A 22302-nucleotide genomic window follows, 5' to 3' on the forward strand; every position below is an offset into this window, starting at 1 on the left:
AATGCTTCCAAAATATCCCTTTGCAATATACATTCCTTTTCAATCCTTATTCTAACCCTCTTAGGATGTTTTGCACAATTTTACTGCCAGGAAAATAATAATTTTTTAGTTGTTCTCATTCAGAATTCTGAGGCAGAACATAGAGTTCCTATAAAAAATTCATTTCTAAGCAAAATAAAACTAGATAATTGAACAATGAATTACTTATCTTTAACAGTATCCACATAAAACACAGATTTCAAACGAATGCAGTATGAATAATCTACACTTTGAAATCTTTTATTGGGGCTAGGGAGATGGCTCAGCGGTTAAGAGTACTGACTGCTCTTTTCAAGGTTTTGATTTCAAATCCCAGCAGGTACATGGTGGCTTAAAACCATTCATAATGAGATCTGAAACCTTCTTCTGGTGTGTGTGAAGACATCTACAGTGTAGTACATATAATAATAAACAAATATATAAAAAAGAAATATTTATTTATTTATTTATTTATTTATCATACACACACATACACACACGCACACACGCATGCACGCACACACGCATGAATTACTTTTTTTTCTATTATTTAGCTTCTGGGCCTCAAGCTTGGGTCTTTTGGCTTGATCCTACATACTTTTACATCTGAGCCATCTTGCTTTCCAGAGAGTTTATTCTTAATTCAAATATAAGTGTTCATGGCCCAGGAACATAGATTCATATCAACCCAAACACCACATTTCATGGAAATGGTTTCCTGAAGTTTTTGGTATCTATGTGTGTGTGTGCCTGCATGTGTGTGTTTCATTATTCAGGAAATGACTAAATTGATTTCTTTTGTTTGTACATGTATACATTTGTGTTTAATAGTTTTATTTGATAAATTCATACATGAGCACTGCATCTACATCAATGCAGCTCTTACCTTACTCCCTTTAACCATTTCCATGCACCTTCCAGATTTCTCTTCTGAAATTTCATTTTTATATGTATATATACCTATAATAGGTATGTGTACATATATGCATACATGCATATAACCTTTAATGAGTTAATTTAGTTTTGTTCCTATGTTCATGCATCCAGGGTTTAATACTTGCAATTGGACATTCTATGTTGGATCTTTGTCCCTGGAGAAGATTGATTCTCCTTCTCTCACCAGGCTTTGACCATGCTGATTGTGTGGATTTTCTTCCATCAACGTTGGTATGCCAACTGGTATTATCACTGCTGTTCTCATTCAGGCTTCTTCAGTGAGTTGCTGAAAGGCTCGCCATTCCTTTGACCATTCATGTGAAGCTACCTCCCATCTGATGTCCTCACCTTATTGCTCTTAAAATCCTCTAAACTGCTCTTCAATATTTTCCTTGGAGCACAAAGCATAGACATTTCAGTGAAAATGTCTCCATTGCATCACTGTTTTCTAGTGATCTTTAGAATTAATTCCCTGACCAATGAAATATCATCCTTTTGTCTTTATCTTTCCAGAGCCTTGGTCTTATATGAAAGAATATCTGAATTGGGCTGTAGAGATGTTTCAGGAATTAAGAGCCCTTGGCAGATGAGTTTGTTTCACAAAATCACAGTAGAGTTCTAGGGATTCAGTGACCACTTAGGCTCTCCTTGGCAGTGATGAGCACACATATAGCTTCACTTATTCTCTGAACGTTTGTTATCTCTATAGTAGCCTCTATCTGATGGAGGGGCAAAGGCTAGAAAATGTAGAACTTAACACTCATCAAGAAATGTCCTTTTGGTAACACATGACCTTTCTACATTTCAGAATTAGAAGCCAGGCAGTGGTAGCACATGTGTTTAATCCCAGAAGTTGAGAGGCAGAGCCAGACATATTCCTGATTTCAATGCCAACCTGGCCTACAGAGTGAGCTCCAGGAAAGCCAGGGCTACACAGAGAAACCCTGTCTCAAAAAGAGAGAAAGAGAGAGAGAGAGAGAGAGAGAGAGAGAGAGAGAGAGAGAGAGAGAGAGAGAGAGAGAGAGAAAGAAAGAAAGAAAGAAAGAAAGAAAGAAAGAAAGAAAGAAAGAAAGAAAGAAAGAAAGAAAGAAAGAAAGAAAGAAAGAAAGAAGCTACAAATTAAGGCATTTCTCATATACAGTTTTGAAGAGTCAGTTGGGTCCCACAAGTAGGGACATCTGTGATGTTGCTATCATATTGGTAATGCTAGTTTGAAGGTTAGTGGACCCTACAATTTAATGCATTCTAAAGGTTTTAACTGCTACTTCTGAGGATTTATAATATTAGACAATAAATTGGAATTAAAGACCTAATTGCAGGTCACAAAGCTGGGTTCTAGTTATGTAATATTCCAGTTCTTCAAAAAAATTTCAGTTGGAGAGTCAGCTCTGTAGAGTCTTTACCAGGGTGTGGGTTTTATTCCTGAGAATTTCAGTTCATAATGGACATTTACTTTCTGAGTCAGATATGTATATATACAATTGGACCAACCAAACACTCTTACAAATGTCAAATACCTAAACACTATTTACAAAATATCTCTATAGTATATTTTTTACAATAATTTGGTTTTGTATTTTGTTTTCTTTCTTGAGAATGTATGTAAATATTTGGAGGATTTAAGGTTTTGAATTTAGGTTAATGCTAGTGGTAATAAAAGCTTCAATATCAAAATAAAGTTAAATGTAGTTCTTAATATGTTTTCTATACTTGATTACACTAGTCATCCTTTACTCTTTTCCCTGTCCTATTTCAGGGGCATTTTTACCTAGCCAATACATAGCCTGTTATCACTATGAACCACCTCACAGTGATCCACAGACTATCACAGCAATCAGCATGGGAGCACCTAAGAGCTATAGATGGCTTTTTATTGATTGCTATAAAACACACAAATAAAATGTGAACTCTGGAAATCTATTCACTGTCACAGGTGTAATTCTTAACTACAGTTTTCTGGTTTTCTTTGGCTTCTCCTTGAGTAGTGATTTTTCTTCAGGGACCCTCATTACACAGTGAGGTTTACAATGACAGTTGTATTACAGGATACTCAGAACATTTTTTTCTTACAAGTGAACACAATAAATCTGTTTCAACAGGATTTAATGAACATGCATTCTATGTCCATCCCATGGAATGTTTTGTGTGATGCCCCTTGGACACATAAAAGCAAATTAAATGATCTTCTGGAAATATACAATTTAATTAAATAATTCAAATCCTTCTGCAACATTCTGCACATATGTATTTTATCCATTTAAACATTTTTAGTGGTTTTAGAATTCTTATTTTTATTTTTGTTTTTTTATTTTATTACTCATTTGAAGTAAGCACATAATAGTTACAGTGCTTTATAAAATTATAAATTCAGGGAAAAGCGTAATTTTGGGATTCTTTATATGTCATAGAAATACTCATTTTTCAGGCTTAAATCTGAATCTAAATACTAGATCAAACTTTAATTCTAGTATTTTATTCTGTATTCATAGTGTTCCTATTAGTGGATATGTAGTGGTTGCAACTGTAATAACTGATGAAGTAGGAATAGACATCATTCATTAATGACAGGCTAGTCATAAGTGTCACTAAGTTTTCTAGGTGGTTACAATTCTACTAAGGTACACTGGTGTGGTCATACATTTGTTTGCTAATATTGTTGTAACAAATAACCATAGACTAAGTATCTCATAGCATAGATGTTAATTAAATCAAAGTTCTTTTTTTCTTTTCATTTTTATTGTTATTTTATATATTATTTGTTTACATTCCAAATGATTTTCCCTTTCCCAGTTCCCCCTCCCCATAAGTCCCATAAGCCCTCTTCCCTCTGCACGTTCTCCAATCAACCCCCTTCTACTACTTTTCTGTCCTGGTACTCCCCTATGATGCTGAATCAAGCCTTTCCAGGACCAGGGAACTCTCCTTCCTTCTTCCTGGGAATCATTTGATATGTGAATTGTGTCTTGGGTATTCAGAGCTTCTGGGCTAATATCCACTTATCAGTGATTGCATTCCATGTGTGTTCTTTTGTGATTGGGGTTCCTCACTTAGGATGATATTTTCCATATCCAACCATTTGCCTAAGAATTTCATGATTTCAACAATTTCATTATTTTTAATTGCTGAGTAGTATTCAATTGTGTAAATATACCACATTTTTGTATCCATTCCTCCATTGAGGGGCATCTGAGTTCTTTCAAACTTCTGGCTATTACAATTAAGGCTGCTATGAACATAGTGGAGCATGTGTCCTTATTGCATGCTGAGGAATCCTCTGGTTATATGCCCAGGAGTGGTATAGCAGGGTCTTCCAGAAGTGTCATGGAAAGTTTTCTGAGGAACAACCAGACTGATTTCCAGACTGGTTGTACCAGCTTGCAATACCACCAGCAGTGGAGAAGTCTTCCTTTTTCTCCACATCCTTGCCAACACCTGCTGTCTCTTGAGTTTTTAATCTTTACCGTTCTGTCTGGTGTGAGGTGAAATCTCAAAGTTGTTTTGATTTGCATTTTCCTAATGACTAATGAAGTTGAGCATTTTTTAAGATGCTTCTCCACCATCCGAAGTTCTTCCGGTGAAACTTCTTTGTTTAGCTCTGTACCCCATTTTGTAATAGGGTTATTTGGCTCTCTGGAGTCAAACTTCTTGAGTTCTTTGTATATATTGGATATTAGCCCTCTATCAGATATAGGGTTGGTGAAGATCTTTTCCCAATTTGTTTTGGTTGCTGTTTTGTCTGCTTGACAGTGTCCTTTGCCTTACAGAAACTGAGTAATTTTATGAGATCCCATTTGTCAATTCTTGATGTTAGAACATAAGCTATTCCTGTTCTGTTCAGGAAAATTTCCCCTATGACCATGTCCTCAAGGGTCTTTCCCAGTTTCTTTTCTATTAGATTCTGTTAGTTTCAGTGTATCTGGTTTTATGTTGAGGTCCTTGATTCACTTGGAGTTGAGCTTAGTATAAGGAGATAAGAATGGATCAATTCATATTCTTCTGCAATCTGATCTCAAGTTGAGCCAGCAACATTTGTTGAAAAGGCTATATTTTTCCACTGGATGGTTTCAGCTCCTTTGTCAAAGATCAAGTGACCATAGGTGTGTGGGTTCATTTCTGGGTCTTCAATCCTATTCCATTGATCTACCTGCCTGCCACTGTACCAATACCATGCAGTTTATAACACTATTGCTCTGTAGTACTGCTTGAGGTCCAGGATACTGATTCCCCTGGAAGTTTTTTACTGTTGAGAATAGTTTTAGCTATCCTGGGTCTTTTGTTATTCCAGATGAATTTGTAAAGCAATATACAGCAAACCAGTAACAACATTAAACTAAATGGAGAGAAACTTGAAGCAATCACACTAACATCTGAGACTAGACAAGGCTGCCCCCTCTTTCCATATTTTTCAATACAGAACTCAAAGTTCTAGCTAGAGCAATTAGACAACATAAGGAGGTCAAACTATCACTATTTTCAGATAATATGCTAGTCTACTTAAGTGAGTCAAAAATCTCCAACAGAGAACTCCTACAACTGAGAAACAACTTCAGCAAAATGGCTGGTTATAAAATCAACTCAAGCAAATCAGTAGTCTTCCTATACTCAAAGGTTAAACAGGCTTAGAGAGAAATTAGGGAAATGACACTCTTTGAAATAGCCACAAACAATATAAAGTATCTTGGGATGACTCTAACCAAACAAGTGAAAGATCTGTATGACAAGAACTTCAGGTCTCTGAAGAAGGAAACCGAAGACCTCAGAAAATGGAAATATCTTCCATGATTGTGTATTGGCAGGATTAATATCATTAAAATGGACATCTTGCTAAAAGCAATGTACAGATTCAATGCAATCCCCATCAAAATCCCAACTCAGTTCTTTATAGAGTTAGAAAGCAATTCTCAAATTCATCTGGAATATATCAAAGTTATGAAGGCAGAAATAGAAGACCAAGCTGTGAAGAGGGTATCTTTCTTCTAAGGTCTGAGGATAAGATCGACTTCCATTCTGCTTCTATTTTCTCTTGATTTTCTGGCAATCTTTAAAATTCCTCAGATTATACAAGGGTCATCTTTTTGGTCTTCATCTTTCTAGAACATTGTCCTTGTGCAGAAAAAAATCTGAATGGGTCCTAGAGAGATGTTTAATAGTTAAGAGTCTGGGACTAGGGTTCAATTCCTATCACATCACTATAATTTCATGCGATCCAATGACCACTTTTTGCCTCCATAGACACATTCTTCATATGCACATTACATATGCATATGCCTACAAACACAAACTGAAAAATTATAAAATCAATGAAATAAAGAACAGTTAGAGGACTGAAGAAATGATAGCATGGTTAAGAGAACTTATTGACATTGCAGAGGATCTAGGTTAGATTTCTATCACCTCCATCAAGCAGTTTACAGCACCTGTAACTACAGTTTTAAGGGATCCATGTCCCACTTATCTCCTTGATGGGTTCTTTTATACACACAATATACATATATATATATATATACATATATATATATATATGCACACAAACATGAACAAAAATAAAAATTAGTAAATACCTTCCTAACATAATAACAAAGTTTTATTGGATTTATCCAAACCTTTTGTAATGTAAAGCCATCTTCACATTCACATTAATAAATTCATTAATTAAATTTTCAATGATTTATATTTCCAAATAAAACTATATCTCAGATATGAAAGGTTAGAAATTCAATCCATATATTTGAAGAAATACAATTTAGCCCACAACAATTAGAGACAGGCAAGGTGAATCATGAATCACCAACACTCTATTTGGTGTAGTTTAAATGTTATCAGAAATTTTTAATAATTTTTCTTTTAGGGTATCATTGATTTTTCAATATATCTTTTCTCTAGAATAATGTAAAATAGAAAAATGTCACCAAAAATGTATTGTTATATACTTTAGAAGCTCTTTACAATAATAATAAAATTGATAGCTTTATTAGAAAAACACAGAAAATATATCAAATGCTGAGAAAAATGTATGGGTTTGATAACACCTTGTCAAATAGCAGTACAATGGTCCATACTCCTTAATGTTGGCACCAAATAAAAGGAAGATATTAAACTGGGCAGTATTCTATACTAGGGGTGGCTGGGCAGTGGTGGCACAGGCCTTTATTCCCAGCACTTGAGAGACAGAGGCAGGTGAATTTCTGATTCAAGGCCAGCCTGGTCTCCAGGACAGCTACATGGCTGTATAGAGAACCCCTGTCTTGAAAAAAGTCAACAACAGAAACAAAACAAAAAAAAAAAGATTTAATGAAACTGATAATAGCAATTGACCAACACATAGAGATAACATAATAAAATATCAGAATTTTAGGTAAAACCATAAACAAACCACTGCCACCCCCACTCACCCACCCCTGCAACAACATTCAAACCGAGGTCTGTATACTGTTTCTCTTTAGAAACAGAAACTCTGGTTAAACTTTATGAAATAATTCTTGAATTCAGAGATCAAAGATCCATTAAATGCAAACTCTGACTTCCTTATTGTGATGTTGAGAGTTGCACAGTACATGATAAAATAAATTTTATATATTCAAGTTTTATAAGGATAACATAAACATGGATTCAGATAATAGATAAGCTCAATGCTTTAAGGCTGAAACTGAAGACATTTGGTTGAAAACTATAGTGCTTGGGGAACAGATTTACTGAGAAATTGTATTTAATCATAACTAATCCTTCCTCTCTAGCTTACAAGAGCAAATTCAGTGGAGTTCATTGATAAAAAAGAAAACCTTATACACTGTCTAAAGCAAAGATAAAAGCAGTGCTTTATGAGTGGTACCAAGATATTTCTGAAGTATCTTTTTTTTCTATTGAATAAAAAACTACAGCATGACCAGCAGCCCCATATTTGATTATTTCCTGCCATCTACTCCTCTTGTGTATATTTGCTTCTTTTTTTCTAGGGCTTTCATATGTGCTGTCAAGCTGCTAGTGTATGCTCTCTCCAGTTCTCTTTGGAGGCACTCAGAGCTATGAGTTTTTCTTTTAGCACTGCTTTTGTGGTGTTCCATAAGTTTTGGTATGTTGCATCTTCATTTTCATTAAATTCTGAAAAGACTTTCATTTCTTTATTTCTTCCTTGATCAAGTTATCATTGAGTAGGGTGTTGCTCATCTTCCATGCATATGTGGGCTTTTTGTTGTTTTTATTTTTATTGAAGACCAGCCTTAGTGTGTGGTGATATGATAGGATGCTTGGGAATATTTCAATCTTCTTGTCTATGTTGAGGCCTGTTTTGTGATCAATTATATGGTCAATTTTGGAGAAAGTACCATTAAGTGCTGAAAAGAAGTTATATTCTTTTGTTTTAGGATGAAGTGTTCTATAGATATCTGTTAAATTCTTTTCAACCATAACTTCTGTTCTATCACTACATCTGTGTTTAGTTTCTGTTTCTATGATCTCTCCATTGCTGAGATGGTGGTGTTGAAGTCTCCCACAATTATTGTGTGAGGTGTAATGTGTGCTTTGAGCTTTAATACAGTTTCATTTATGATTGTGGGTGCCCTTGCATTTGGAGCATAGATGTTCAGAATTGAGAAATCACCTTGGTAGATTTTTCTTTTGATAAGTATGATCTTCCGTATCTTTTGTGATAACTTTTAGTTGAATGTCGATTTTATTTGATCTTAGAATGTCCATTCCAGCTTGTTTCTGCACGATACCTTTCTACAAATCCAGCCCATCAAAGAATCATTGATGGAAAACTCCAACACAAGGAGGGGAACTACACTCTAGGAAAAGTGAGAAAATAATCTTCTTTCAAGAAACTAACAGAAGATAGCCTAACAAACATAATTTCACCTCTAACAATGAAAATAACAGGGTGCAACAATCACTTTTTCTTAATATTTCTTAATATCAATGGACTCAATTCTCTCAATAAAAAGACACACACTAACAAATTGGATAAGCAAATAGGTCTTATCATTTTGCTGCATACAGGAAACACACCTCAGTAACAAAGACAGAAATAACTTCAGAGTAAAGGGCTAGAAAAAAAAAAACATTTGTAATCAAATGGTCCCAAGAAGCAACCTGGTATATCCTATTTTTTAATTGGGTGTTTGCTTTGTAGGCGTTTAATTTTCTTGAGTGCTTTATATATTTTGAAAGTATCCATCAGTTAGATATAGGGTTAGTAAAGATCCTTTCCCATTCTGTAGGCTACTGATTTGTCCTAATGATGGTGTCCTTAGCATTGCAAAAGCTTTTGAGTTTCATGAGGTACCATTTAATTGTTTATATGAGTGTCTGAGATATTGGTGTTCTGTTTAAGAAGATGTCCCTCAACAGAGGAATACATGCAGAAAATGTGGTACATTTACACAGTGAGGTACTACTCAGCTATTAAAAACAATGAATTCAGGAGCTACAAGTGGCTTGAGTATATGTAATCCTAAAAATAGGCATGATACAATTTATAACTCTCCTGCACTACAGGGGAGACTGAGGCAAATATGGTACAAGTTCAGAGCCTTAGTAGGATGGGAATGCTTATAGCTGAAGACAACGTCAACAACAAAAATACTCTCATTTAATAATAGAAAGAAAGGGTGGGCACTTTCTTCAGCTGATTCAGTGTTATTCACTCTTGCTCAGGGTGAGATGTATAAATGTACAATCATAAAGTAATGGTATCAGACAGGCTCCATTTCCTTTTTTCTATCTTAAGATCTCCAGGTAGGTGATTTTACTGTGTATATAAATCATTAGTCTTCAGGAGCTAAGCTATTCTCTGGTTATTCTTAGGCTCCAAAGCACATTTGTTTTACTAACAGCCATTCCTGGTTGTCGCTGGAATGATGACAGGCTGAGGGAGTATTCAAATTAGCTTCAAGGCACATTTACTTCTATTACATAATGTCCATCTGACATATAGACCATTCTCCAGTCAAATACTAATTTACAATTGTCCTGCATTCATATAACCAGCATGCACTGCTTGAAAATTTCTGACTAGGTTTCATTTCAGTGCTCGTAGCTGGGCTATTTCATAATTCCAGGCTTAAGTGAGAAACATAAGTAGCAAAAATTCCTCCTTCCATAATGGAACATAGTAACCAGGGCAGACACTTGGGAGAAGTCCCAAAGGAAAGAAAATATGTGTAACAAATAGATTTATCCACATAGATGCAATTGAAATCTATTATTAACATGCCTTTAATTGATTTACTGAACCACTTAAGTCAGAAATGTTAGGAAAAGAGTAATGGTAACCAATAGAATATGGGTTGGCAATGTCACCCTCCCAGTCATTAATTTATCTTTGGTGTCCCTGGCTTACACTTTTCCATACTAATGTTTTCAAGACTTTTGGTTCTTACAATTATATTTGGGGTAGAATTAACACCACAGTCTGCTTTTCAATGGCAACAGAGATTTAAAGATTATTGTGTTATTCTTCTTAGGGATTTTTTAATCTTCAGCCATTTTATCATAAAATATGCCTATGAATGTACTAACTAATTATCCTTATCTCTTTGTGCTAAAAGGAAAACACTACTATAATCAAGCATAAAACAAATAAATAATATGATATGTGTGCTTGGCTCAATATATTAACTTAATAAATATTTTAAATTGATGCATTGACACCTAGCTAGTCAATATAGAAAAATAAAAATATAAGTAAAATAACAAAAAAGGGGACATAAGAATGAGACTATAGAATAAATGAAAAGCCATGCTAGCAAGAAACAGTGCTTGCCAGCACCCTTAACCTTTGCGTTCTCTGGTTGTGTATTTGCAGTCCTAGCAAATACAAGTTGGTGTGAATTCTTTTATAATACTTTACAATGTGTCCAGTTCCATGTGATTGTCTCAACTTTGGACATATCAGTTATCCTTTTGCTTCCACATTTGGCTGCATCACTGTGATTGTGAAACTTTTGGATGTACCCACATTTTACTTTGGCTCTGACATCATGCTTCTATGGGGAGTATAGGCTATTTCACTCTTAGAAAGTGGTAGGAGGATGAGGTATTTTAGGCAGGAAGAGTGAATGCACACTGAGATAATATCTTTGTTCTCCAACACAAATACTTATAATACTTTACAATGTGTCCAGTTCCATGTGATTGTCTCAACTTTGGACATATCAGTTATCCTTTTGCTTCCACATTTGGCTGCATCACTGTGATTGTGACACAGCATAAAATCATGAGGCCAAATTAATATATTACAAACATATTATTATAATTTGCCTTGCTTTTATAAGGCTTTGTGAATTAAAGGAAAAACAGATTCCTTCATGCTCATCTAGGCACTTGTTGTTCTGTAAGAGAATCTATTAAGATTCTCAGGCTTGGAGAGTCTTTTCTGTACAAAATGTCATTCTCCCCTCTGCTTTGACTTTTGTGACCTTCAGTGAAGCTCATAGCACATCTAAGGCCCAACAATCTATGACCAGAAACATTTCTTTCCCAGGGCTTCTCTGTTTGGTACAGCTCAATTAGATTCCTGTAATTCTCAAATATTAATGCTTCTTTATGTGAGAAAAAAATACTTTCTGACATACTTTGACTTCTTTTCTGCTGTCCAGAATATGGATGAGAAGATACATACCTCTCTACTACAAATTAAATAAAAGTTCATCACACCAAGTTGATGACTCATTTTACATCTAACTATCCCTTTAAAACCTAGTCACTGGTTCAAGATACAAAGGGAATAAAAATGGAGCTGAAACTGAGGGAAAAGCCCACCTATTACTAGCCCAACTTCAGACCTATCCCATGGGAGAAAGCAGACCCCTCTCTCTAATAATGACACTAGTAATGATACTCTGCTCTGCTTGCAGACATAAATGCAACATAACTTTCTCCTGAGATGCTCCATTCATTAGATGGCAACAGATGCAGAGACACATAGTGAAACATCAGGCAGAGGTTGGAGAGTAGAAGAGTGGGGAAAAGAATTTAGCAAGCAGGACATGCATAACACAAGAATACCTACAGATTCAACTATCCTGGGCCCATAGGTGCTGAGAGATTGAAGCACCAACTAAAGAGGTTGGAGGGCCTGGACAAAGACATCCCATATATTTGTAGTAGATGTGGGTTCCCTAACAATTGGAGGAGTGAGGGGGACTGGCTCTCTTATTCTGTTGCCTGCCCTTGTATTCCCTTCCCCTACCTGGACTGCTTGACTGGGCTTTAGTAGGAGAGGATGTCCTTAATCTTGTTTGTACGAGATGTACCAAGCAGGGTATGGTGTCACCCAAGGGGATTTCCCCTTCTCTGAGGAAAAGGAGGGAGTAATGGGGGTATTTGTAAGGGTGGTACTGGGCGGAGAGGAGGAGGTTGCAATTGGGCTATAATGTAAAATTTTAAAAGAAAAAGAAAGAAAGAGAAAGAAAGAAAGAAAGAAAGAAAGAAAGAAAGAAAGAAAGAAAGAAAGAAAGAAAGAAAGAAAGAAAGAAAGAAAGAAAGAAAGGAAGGAAGGAAGGAAGGAAGGAAGGAAGGAAGGAAGGAAGGCTCTTTGCACTCCATTTCCCAGGTCACAGTTCTGCTTGAATTCCTAGTGTCCTGCTCCTGTTGGGGAAAACCAGGTGAGTTCCCCAAACCCCAAACTCCTTGCCTGTTTAGTCCCTAGCTAGCCCAGTACCTATGACGTAAGTCCTTGGTGCTGAATCTTCTAGAGCAACCACCAGGAAAAACCCTGTACCCCAAGCCCCTGCCTGCTGTCCTCTCTGGGTAAACCCAGCAGCAGTGTTCTTTGACCTGCCACCTTTGTACTCTATTTCTGGGCCACAACTCCACCTGTATCCTTGGACTGCTGTTGCTCAAGACAAACAGAGGCCTGCAACCATCAAGGACCACAAAGTCAAATTGCATCTCTGAAGGTCTGTTCCCACACAGAACAACCTGCAGCCTGAATTCATCAGGGCCCACCTAACTCTGCTGGCACTCCTGGAAGCCTACCAGGGAAAACTAGTTCTGCCTGCCATCCCAGAGGATTGCTGACATCTGTGACTACCATGAGCTCTATCGAAAACCCTAGGGGCCTCCTCCCATCAGTGACTACTAGGTCGGCCAACACTAAAGGCAACCAGATGACTAAAGGACAAAATCAGCACAAGCTGGGACAATATGGCACACCAGAACACAACTACCTTAGTACCATAAGCCCTGAATATCCTAACACACCAGAATCACAAGGAAATGACCTTGAATTTAATCTTATAAAGATGATAGAGGCCTTTCAAGAGGAAGTGAATGAATACCTTAAAGAAACTTGGGAAAAATACAAAGAAATAATAGAAGCCCTTAGAGAATAAATGAATAAATATAAGGAAATACAGGAAAATACAATCATACAAGTAAAAGAACTGAATAAAACATGACAATACAAATAGAAGCAGTAAAGAAAAATGAACTGAAGCAATCCTGGAGATGGAAAACCTAGGAAAGCCAAGAAAACCTCTTCAACAAAATCATAGAAAAAAATTCCTAACCCAAAGAAAGAGCTAAAAGAGAAAAAAAGAAAAAAAATTGGCTATAACTATACAAGAAGCTTACAGAGCACCAAAGAGATTGGAACAGAATGGAAAATTGTCCTGCCACATAATAATTACAACACTAAATATACAGAACAATGCAAGAGTATTAAAAGCTACAAGGGATAAAGGCCAAGTAACAAATAAAGTGGACCAACCAGAATTACACCACAGTTCTCAAAAGAGACTTTTCAAAATCTAGGGTGATGGCTAACAATCTCTAAGAGATCACAGAAACCAGTCCAAACTTCTATCCTTTAGTACCTGCCTATTGTGAGGCTCCACCTAGCAGCTGATGGAAAGATGCAGAGACCCACAGACATAAGTTTGTTGGAGCTCTGAGAGTCTTGTGGAAGAGTTTTAGGAAGGACTGAAGAATGCAAAGAGAATAGGGGCTCCAGTGTCAGGCCAAAAGAGTCAACTAACCTCGACCCTTGGTGGCTCTCAGAAATTGAACCACCAACCAAAAAGCAAGTATAGGCTGGACCTGGGCACCCCTGCACACATGTATTAGATGTGCATGTTGGTCTTCAGGTGGGTACCCCAACACCTGGAGCAGGATCTGTCCTTGAATATGTTGCCTGTCTCCAGATCCTGTTCCCCTAACTGCTCTACCTTCTCTGGCCTTAGTGGGAGAATATATGCCTAGGATTGCAGTCACTTGCTGTGCCATGGTGGGTTTGATACCCAGAGCAGTTTTTCTGCCTTCTCAAAGGAGAAGAAGGGAAAATGGAGTGAGAAGCTGTGGGAGGGGCCTTGGAGAATGGGGGCAGATGAAGTGAATAAAATTAAATTAATGGAAAAAACAAGGAAACAAACACAAAGATATTAGATTAAAAATTTCAATATTTGTCCTCAAAAGAAAACTAAATTATGAAAAAGCAAAACAACAAACCTACTCACTTGTCCATATGACTAGAAGACACCATATCTCTTTAAAGAGGATTAAATTTAGTTCTCTAACAATACTTTTCTCATCCCATCCAGTTTGTTTCTATCTACCATAATTCTGTACCATACAAATAAAACAACTGTGAATGCATAGACAATTCTGAGATATGTACAACAAAACCTTAGAAATTCTTCTTGTTATTTCTTTATGAGCCCTTATTCCTTGGAAGCATATGAATGTAAATGTTTAGAAGGATTAATATATGCTGGTCTTTTTTATGTTTATTTTATGTGCAATTTCTCCTTTGATGCTCAAAATACTCCACAGGGAAAAAATCTAGGTTTTATTAATTTGTACTTGTATTTTTTTTTTATCTTTTGTAAATTTGACACAGCTAGGGTAATCTAGACACCAGTAACCCCAGTTAAAGAAATGTCTTAATAACATTGTCCTTTAAGTAATTCTCTGAGGGTAATTCCTTCACTAATGACTGGTATTAGGTTGATTGTCCAGCATATGGTGGGAGGTGCCGTTCTGGGCAGGTGCATCATCAGTTTTATAAAAGATTGAACTGAGCAAGCTATGGGGAAGGAGCAATTAAGTTACATTCCATCATGGTGTCTGCTTCAGGTTCTGATTCCAAGAACCTTCCTCAACTTTCTTTCCAGACATCATTTCATTCCCAAGTCAAGTAAAACTATTCCTCCCAATTTTTTTTTTGGTTTTTTTGTTTTTGATTTTTGTCACAGCAATAGAAACCTGTGATGATATAATAAAATAAAATTAATGAGATTAAATTGTCTACATAAAAATATCTGAAAAACAAATATTTGTATCAAAGATGAAATTGTAGTTGCACTAGTCTTAAAGATCTATCTTTAACAAAATAAAATAGTAAGTTATGATTTCAATTGAAATAGTCAAGTGATGACTATATGAAAACACAAATGTAGATGTTTATGTGTATGCATATATATCATATATACACATTTATACATATATAGTATATATGGTATATATTATATGTAACTCTGCTAATAAATTATAGAATATAATCATTTGCTTTGTCATTTATAAATGTTTTCCATAGGAATGAGTTACATTCGTTTCAAGATATTCTGCTAAGTGTACTTTCCAATGTGTATTTAATTTGTGTATTCTAGGCAAAGCACCTTAGATTATGCACTGTTTAATAATTTCAGTGACAGAATTACTTCTCTATTTTAGCTGAATGAATTCATGCATATTTTCAGCAGTTACCAGAGACATGGGAAGTGGAATTAGATTAAAAATAGAAACTAAACAATGGATTTGCTGCCTGCTGTTTAAAACACATCTATCAGCAAGCAAAATGACACCAATAAACTCTTGGGTAATAAGCAATTATCTCAGGCTCATGTGATGCAACTCAAGTTTGAAGTGGTAATGGCAATATATTCTCATTGGAGATAACTGAGGCTTTTTCTTTGTAGTTAATTTCATTGGGTTAAACCACAAGGGTTTTATTATTCATCAATTATTTACTCAGATACTTTTGAAGTTTGTACTTTGTGCTATTCCTTTTTTTTAAACATGTGATGTTTGGTTTTTAAAGAAGTAAACAAAAAGAGGCTTTGTTTTTTTAACATGAACCATTTCTAATCCAGTAGAGGAGCTGGTAGCTATTTACAGAAATATGTTTCTACTGCTTGTAAGATGCTAATGCACACAGATGACAAATGAAAAAAATAGAAATATTGCCTCTTTCATTGCTCTAGATATAGGCATTCATTAGTGAAGAGAAGATAATTCACAATCTTTCTGAGGGTGAGATAACTTTTCCCATGGGCTATACTCATGTATGTTTACTATTTGAAGACAGAAGAAAATAAAACTCTATTAATTCAGAAGGCCATATAATTAACCTAGAAGCAATTTAAAATCAGTTATATAAGCATATATATAGGTATATATGTATATGTATATACAAATTTATATATAAAATCAAAGAATAGAAAAATAGAGAAAGGGTATTAGTGATATTTTTTCATAGAGATAAGCAAATATTAAAGTGCAATGTAGAGCTGACTTAATTTAAAGAAACTTGACCTTTTAGTCAATTTTATAAAACAATTCATTTAATAAAATCATCAGTAACTATTCAGCCTACATTTCTACAAAAAGCTAAAGAGTCCTTTACAATAAGTCAGACTCCTTAAAATGCCAAAGAGTCTAATGCAAGAAACTGAGGCAGGGAGTGTAATTTATACAGAAAATAATCTAGCCAATGGTAGGAGATTAAACCAGACATATTTTACATTTAAATTGTATCAGGTTTTTTTTTTTGGTATGTTTAATGATATGTGTGAAAAAATTCCTAAAATAAATCTACATAAACAATGAGAAGATGTTTGCTATCCAGATTTTTAAAAAATGAAAGAAAATATTTTGGTGATTTTCTGTTATATGTATGCCCAAGTTGGGTGCTAAAGGTTCTCAGTAGCAAAATGTAACATTAGAACAATCCTAGAGTGGGCTTTCTTTTCAAAAGCAAAAACAAAAACCCCTCATTCTAATTCTCTCTCTCTCTCTCTCTCTCTCTCTCTCTCTCTCTCTCTCTCTCTCTCTCTCTCTCTCTCCCGGTGTGTGTGTGTGTGCGTGCGTGCATGGCACAGAGACACAGAGAATAAAAAGATAGAGACAAATAGATGCAGAAAAACAGAGTAAAAGAGAGAGAATGAGAGATAATGAGAAAGAAGATACATGGGTTATATTTCCCCAGATATTTGGATATTTGTATTTGCTCATTAAAACACAGCCCTAGTACACAGTACACACAACTCAGCCCATTACTCAGCATACACATGCAGGAGGGCCTCTCAGCTGGAGGCCAGCCTTTTTTTTTACACAGTCCGATCCAAGTCATTCAGGGATACAGAGAGGAACCATGCATCAGAAAACAAACAAACACAACACCCGCACTCACGCGCGCGCGCGCGCGCGCGCGCGCGCACACACACACACACACACAAGAATGAATGGAAGAAAAAGAGAAGAAAAGAGAAGAGAAAAGAAAAGGAAAGGAAAGGAAAAAAGAAAAGAAAAGAAAAGAAAAGAAAAGAAAAGAAAAGAAAAGAAAAGAAAAGAAAAGAAAAGAAAAGAAAAGAAAAGAAAAGAAAAGAAAAGAAAAGAAAAGAAAAGAAACAAAGCTCCTGAGGTCCTGTCCTCCTGCTTCTGTGATTATTGGCAAAGGATTCAACTGGTTCTTTCCTGGATCCTGAAGATTCCAGCTCAACTCTTCATGCTTACATAACACATGTCTGTCAATTCAGCCATCTCCTTTGCCTATTATTTACTACTTTTAACTGATATATGTCTCCAAGTTGACACCATGCCTACTGTCAAGTATCACCACATGTGAATTTCTAGTAAACCATTATACACTGAAAAATGAAACCTCTTTGTTGAGAGTTGAACACTGTGTTAATGTAAGGGTTCATAGGATTTATATCTTAGTAAGATTATTTCTCCTCCAGAAGTCTACACAGTGTCTTCTAGTAATATTAAAGCTATCCACTATATGATAATTGTCCACATCACTGTCTGCCTGTTTTCTCTGTGTCCTGTGACACATGTATGTAGTATCTTCAACAAAAGGGTTTTCCTCTCATGTTCTGGTGGACTAGGGGTTAAGGCAGAAGCCTCTTAATCTTGGGTATCTATTTCAAATATTACACTAAACCAACAACAAAGCTGTATACAAAGAGTTGTATCTCATACTAGGTGGCATTCTAAAACACCAGGTTTGCCTAATCCAGATATTTTTTATTAACTATTCCTACCTCTGTCCTGCCCTCACACACTGTCCTGATTTAAAACTTCCCCAAATAATTATCTTATTTTCTTCCATACTACCTGTATTGAACTCTTTCCCTGTCAATTGTTCCTATCTAGTTTTCTGGTTTCTATATATAATTTAGACTAAAGATTTAAAGCTGGAGTCCACATTGAAAGAGAACATGTGGCATTTTTCTGGGTCTGCATCACTTCACTCACTGAGATCACTTCAGGCTCCATTCATCTATGTGCAAATCCTAAGAGGATAAAATGATGGGAGAAACAACAGTGTCGAGCGACCTAAAGACACATTACAGCATTAGACTGTGAACAGACTCTGTGCATATGAAACTAGTAATTCCTTGAAGGAGATGAATGCCCAACTGCTAAAATTAGGAATCTCTTTTTGAAATTTTGCATAAGTGACATTGATTTTAAACACTTACAATATATTGATTTCTATAATTTTAAACAGGAAGAATTCCAATTGGGCATGATTCTCCTCCATTCATTCCTGCGTAGTTCAGCAAATTATATACATGAAAATTATCTATTTTCTCTAAATTATATAGTTTCTGAAACTCATCACTTATCTGAAACTGGCTTTCCCAAAATAGTGTTTTCCTGCCCTCAGTATTGCTTTTCTGCCAGTATATGTCCATTACAAACATAGACATTATATTTGTAATATAAATCCCATGAATATGTAATTGGGAATGGAATATGGTGCAAGAGAATTAACTGTCCTGGAAAGTAAAATGTATACATAGACATAACTATATATACAACAAATATAGACACGTATACACTTATATGTTATCAAAGCTCTAACTATTAAATGCACATTGGTATTTCAAATGATTGAAATATCAAGTTTGAGCCTTGGGATGTAACTTAATGATAGGGAATGCTCACCTAACATGCATGAGGCTCTGGATTCATCTTCTACAACAAAGCCTACTTTATCACAAATAATTGGACTGAGACTCCAAGTGCACTTACATCTTAGAAATCTCTAACAGCAGCTTTTGTAATTACCATTCACAACTCTTTGAATGTTTGCAGCTCTTATTTCATTTGTCAGTAAAATGGAAGATGTAAGATACACAATCTTTAAATGGCTTTTTTGTTTTAAAATTATCTGAATAAATAGCTAAGGCTCTTTTCATTGAGGTTTTTCATTAATATTTATTTATTAACTTTAAAAAGTTATCACAGAACCTTCCTCTCTCTTCTTATCCCCTCCATCCTCCTCTCCCTCTGTACAGAGAAGGTAGAAGAACCCCTGGATATCAACCCACCCTGAAACATCAAGTAACTGTAGTACTAGGTACATCCTCTTTCACTAAGGCCAGACATTGTAGTCCAGTTAGGGGATCCACAGGCAGGCAACAGCCAGGGTCAGCCCATGTTCCACTTGTCTGGGACCTGGATGAAGACCAAGCTGCTACATGTGTGTGTGTGTGGAGGGAGAAAGGTCTTGCCTATTCTTGATCTTTGGTTCAGTATTTTGGAACCCCAATAGTCAAGGTTAGTTGACCCTTTTGGTCTTCCTGTGGAGTCCCTGATCTCTTCATGTTGCGAAATCCTTCTCCCAACTCTTCTGTAAGAGCTCTCCATCTAATGTTTGGGTATGAGTCCCTGTATCTGTTCCCATCAGCTTCCGGGTAAAGCCCCTCAGAGGACAGTTATACTAGGTTCCTGTCATTCATATCCTTTTGAGTCTGGGTTTCCTTACTCAGGACGACATTAAAGAGTTCTATTGATAATTACCCTGTTTTCAATAACATCTTTGGTTTCAATTTTTTCTCTTTCCATTGCATGCCTTAGATCCAATCATTAATAACAAGGTGATTATAAAGATCCTGTCAATGTCCTTAAGTACTTAATGAGAATGCTCTTTCAATATAAAAGTACACTTACTGAATCCTTTTAATTTAAAATAAATTTGTGCTAGAGATGACATTAATTTGAGAAAAGTAGAATAATGGCTGATTATAGACTTCATTGTCAATAGAACTTTCAATAAAGAGACCATTCAAATGAAAGATGTCTATGGGTAAAAGGCAAATCAGATATAACATGTGAAGGTCTACTGTGAAACTAATCTTTTGTTCCCAAAAGAATCAAGATAAAAGTTTTCAAATCACCTAAAAATATCACTGCCACATGTAACAACACATTCTTGTAAGCACTACTGAGTAATCTCAGGAATAAAGATTCAGTAAACAATGAAAACAGACTCCTGGAATACTGAGGTGTCAGGAACCTATTCTCTGTAACTGAGATAAGAGGACAAGGGGATAAATACACTGAGTATTAATGCTTGGAATAAGCCATGCTTGTTGAGTTATATATGTGATATGTGCATATTGAATATGTGGTGTGTGTGTGTGTGTGCTATACATTAGTTAGTGAGTGAGTTAGCTAGTTTTCTTGTTACTAGTCACTGAATTTGATCTAAGGCATAGGCATTTCTTTCACAGTTTCTATGTGTGTGTGTGTGTGTGTGTGTGTGTGATTGTGAGTGTGTTATACATTAGTTAGTGTGTTAGCTAGTTTTCTTGTTACTAGTCACTGAATTTGATCTAAGGCATAGGCATTTCTTTCACAGTTTCTGTGCGTGTTTGTATGTGTGTGTGTGTGTGTGTGTATGTGTGTGTGTGTGTATGTGTGTGTATCTGCGTTTGTATGAACATGGGTGAGAGATATATGGTGGTACTGTACATGTGTAATGCAAGCTATGATATGTGTAATGTAACTGTGAGAGCAAGTTAGTCCATGTCTGTGCATATTCAGGCCAGCAGGGAAGTTTCCTGAAGGGGAAGCTTGTCAGTCCAACAAGACTTGCTGGCTACAAAACTCCTAAGATCCACTTGTCTCTATCCCACAATGCTGCAATATATGCAGACACATCCATGCCAGCTTTTTGTTTTATATGTGTGCTGCCGGTTCAAACTCAGGCCCTCCTTACATAGCAAGCACCCTGACCTATTTAGCTCTGATACAGTTCTTGTACTCAAGGCTTCTTACCAGAGATTTCAGTCCCTCAAAAATAGCACATGGCCAAATTAAGTAATTGTGAATTCACTCTGAAGTTCACTGAAGCCAAGAAAAGTAAAAAAACAAAAAACAAACAAAAAAACAACAAAACAAAAGCAAAAACAAAACAAAACAAAACAAAACAAAAGCACTGTGGAATCCCATTTTGGAAAGCAGAGGAGTAGGCATTATAATGGAAATGTGAGTTTTTCTTTGAAGTGCCCTACTGGAACTCACTGAGACAAGCAAAAGAAAAGTAGCAAGGTAGAGATTGGACTAGCTGAGAAGAGATAAATAGTCAATGTGAGTAAGGGAATAGAGGATAGTGTTTAATATAACTGAATACATTATACACATGTATGGATAAGTAACAATGTAGTATATCACCATGTATAATTAACATGTGAAATGGAACATTGAACATAAATAAACACAGTGTTAAGGTGCTAAAGGCAATACTATTGGATGAACTTGTTCAGAGAAAAGAGTGTTTCCAAGGACATAGATGCTATCATTCTTTCAATTTTCAGTTTGTTATTAAGGCTTTAACTTTGTACTAGCAAGAGCTGACAAAACATATCCATACTTATGCAAAAGCTTTTTGTTCTTCATAATGTTGCTTTTAATGGGCTCCTGTTAAAAAATAGAGAATGCACCCACCCATTTAATAATTTTATTGTTCCTAGAGTCATGGTTTAATGAAAGTTTTGATTTTTGAAATGGCATGTAATTCCAAAATACTTCTTTATACTATAGTTCAAAATACTCCTTCACTATAGTTATACTATTGGAAAGGTAATTTTATTGTTATATCTACTTAGAAGAATAAAATTAGTAATTTTTCCCTTAGTACCCATAGCTTATCTCTATAAAATGTCCTTTAATGGCATATTGCTGTACTCATAGGTCAGTGCACTTTTCAAGTCTCCCCAGAGGAGTTTCTTCTTACAACAAATGCAATTAGCATAGAAATCCACAACTGGTTAATGGGCAGAGATTTAGGGACTGTGGAATATTTGTCTCTAAATGCAATGTCTGTATTATAGC

This window comes from Apodemus sylvaticus, chromosome 4, assembly GCF_947179515.1.
Source record: "Apodemus sylvaticus chromosome 4, mApoSyl1.1, whole genome shotgun sequence".
NCBI lineage: Eukaryota > Metazoa > Chordata > Mammalia > Rodentia > Muridae > Apodemus > Apodemus sylvaticus.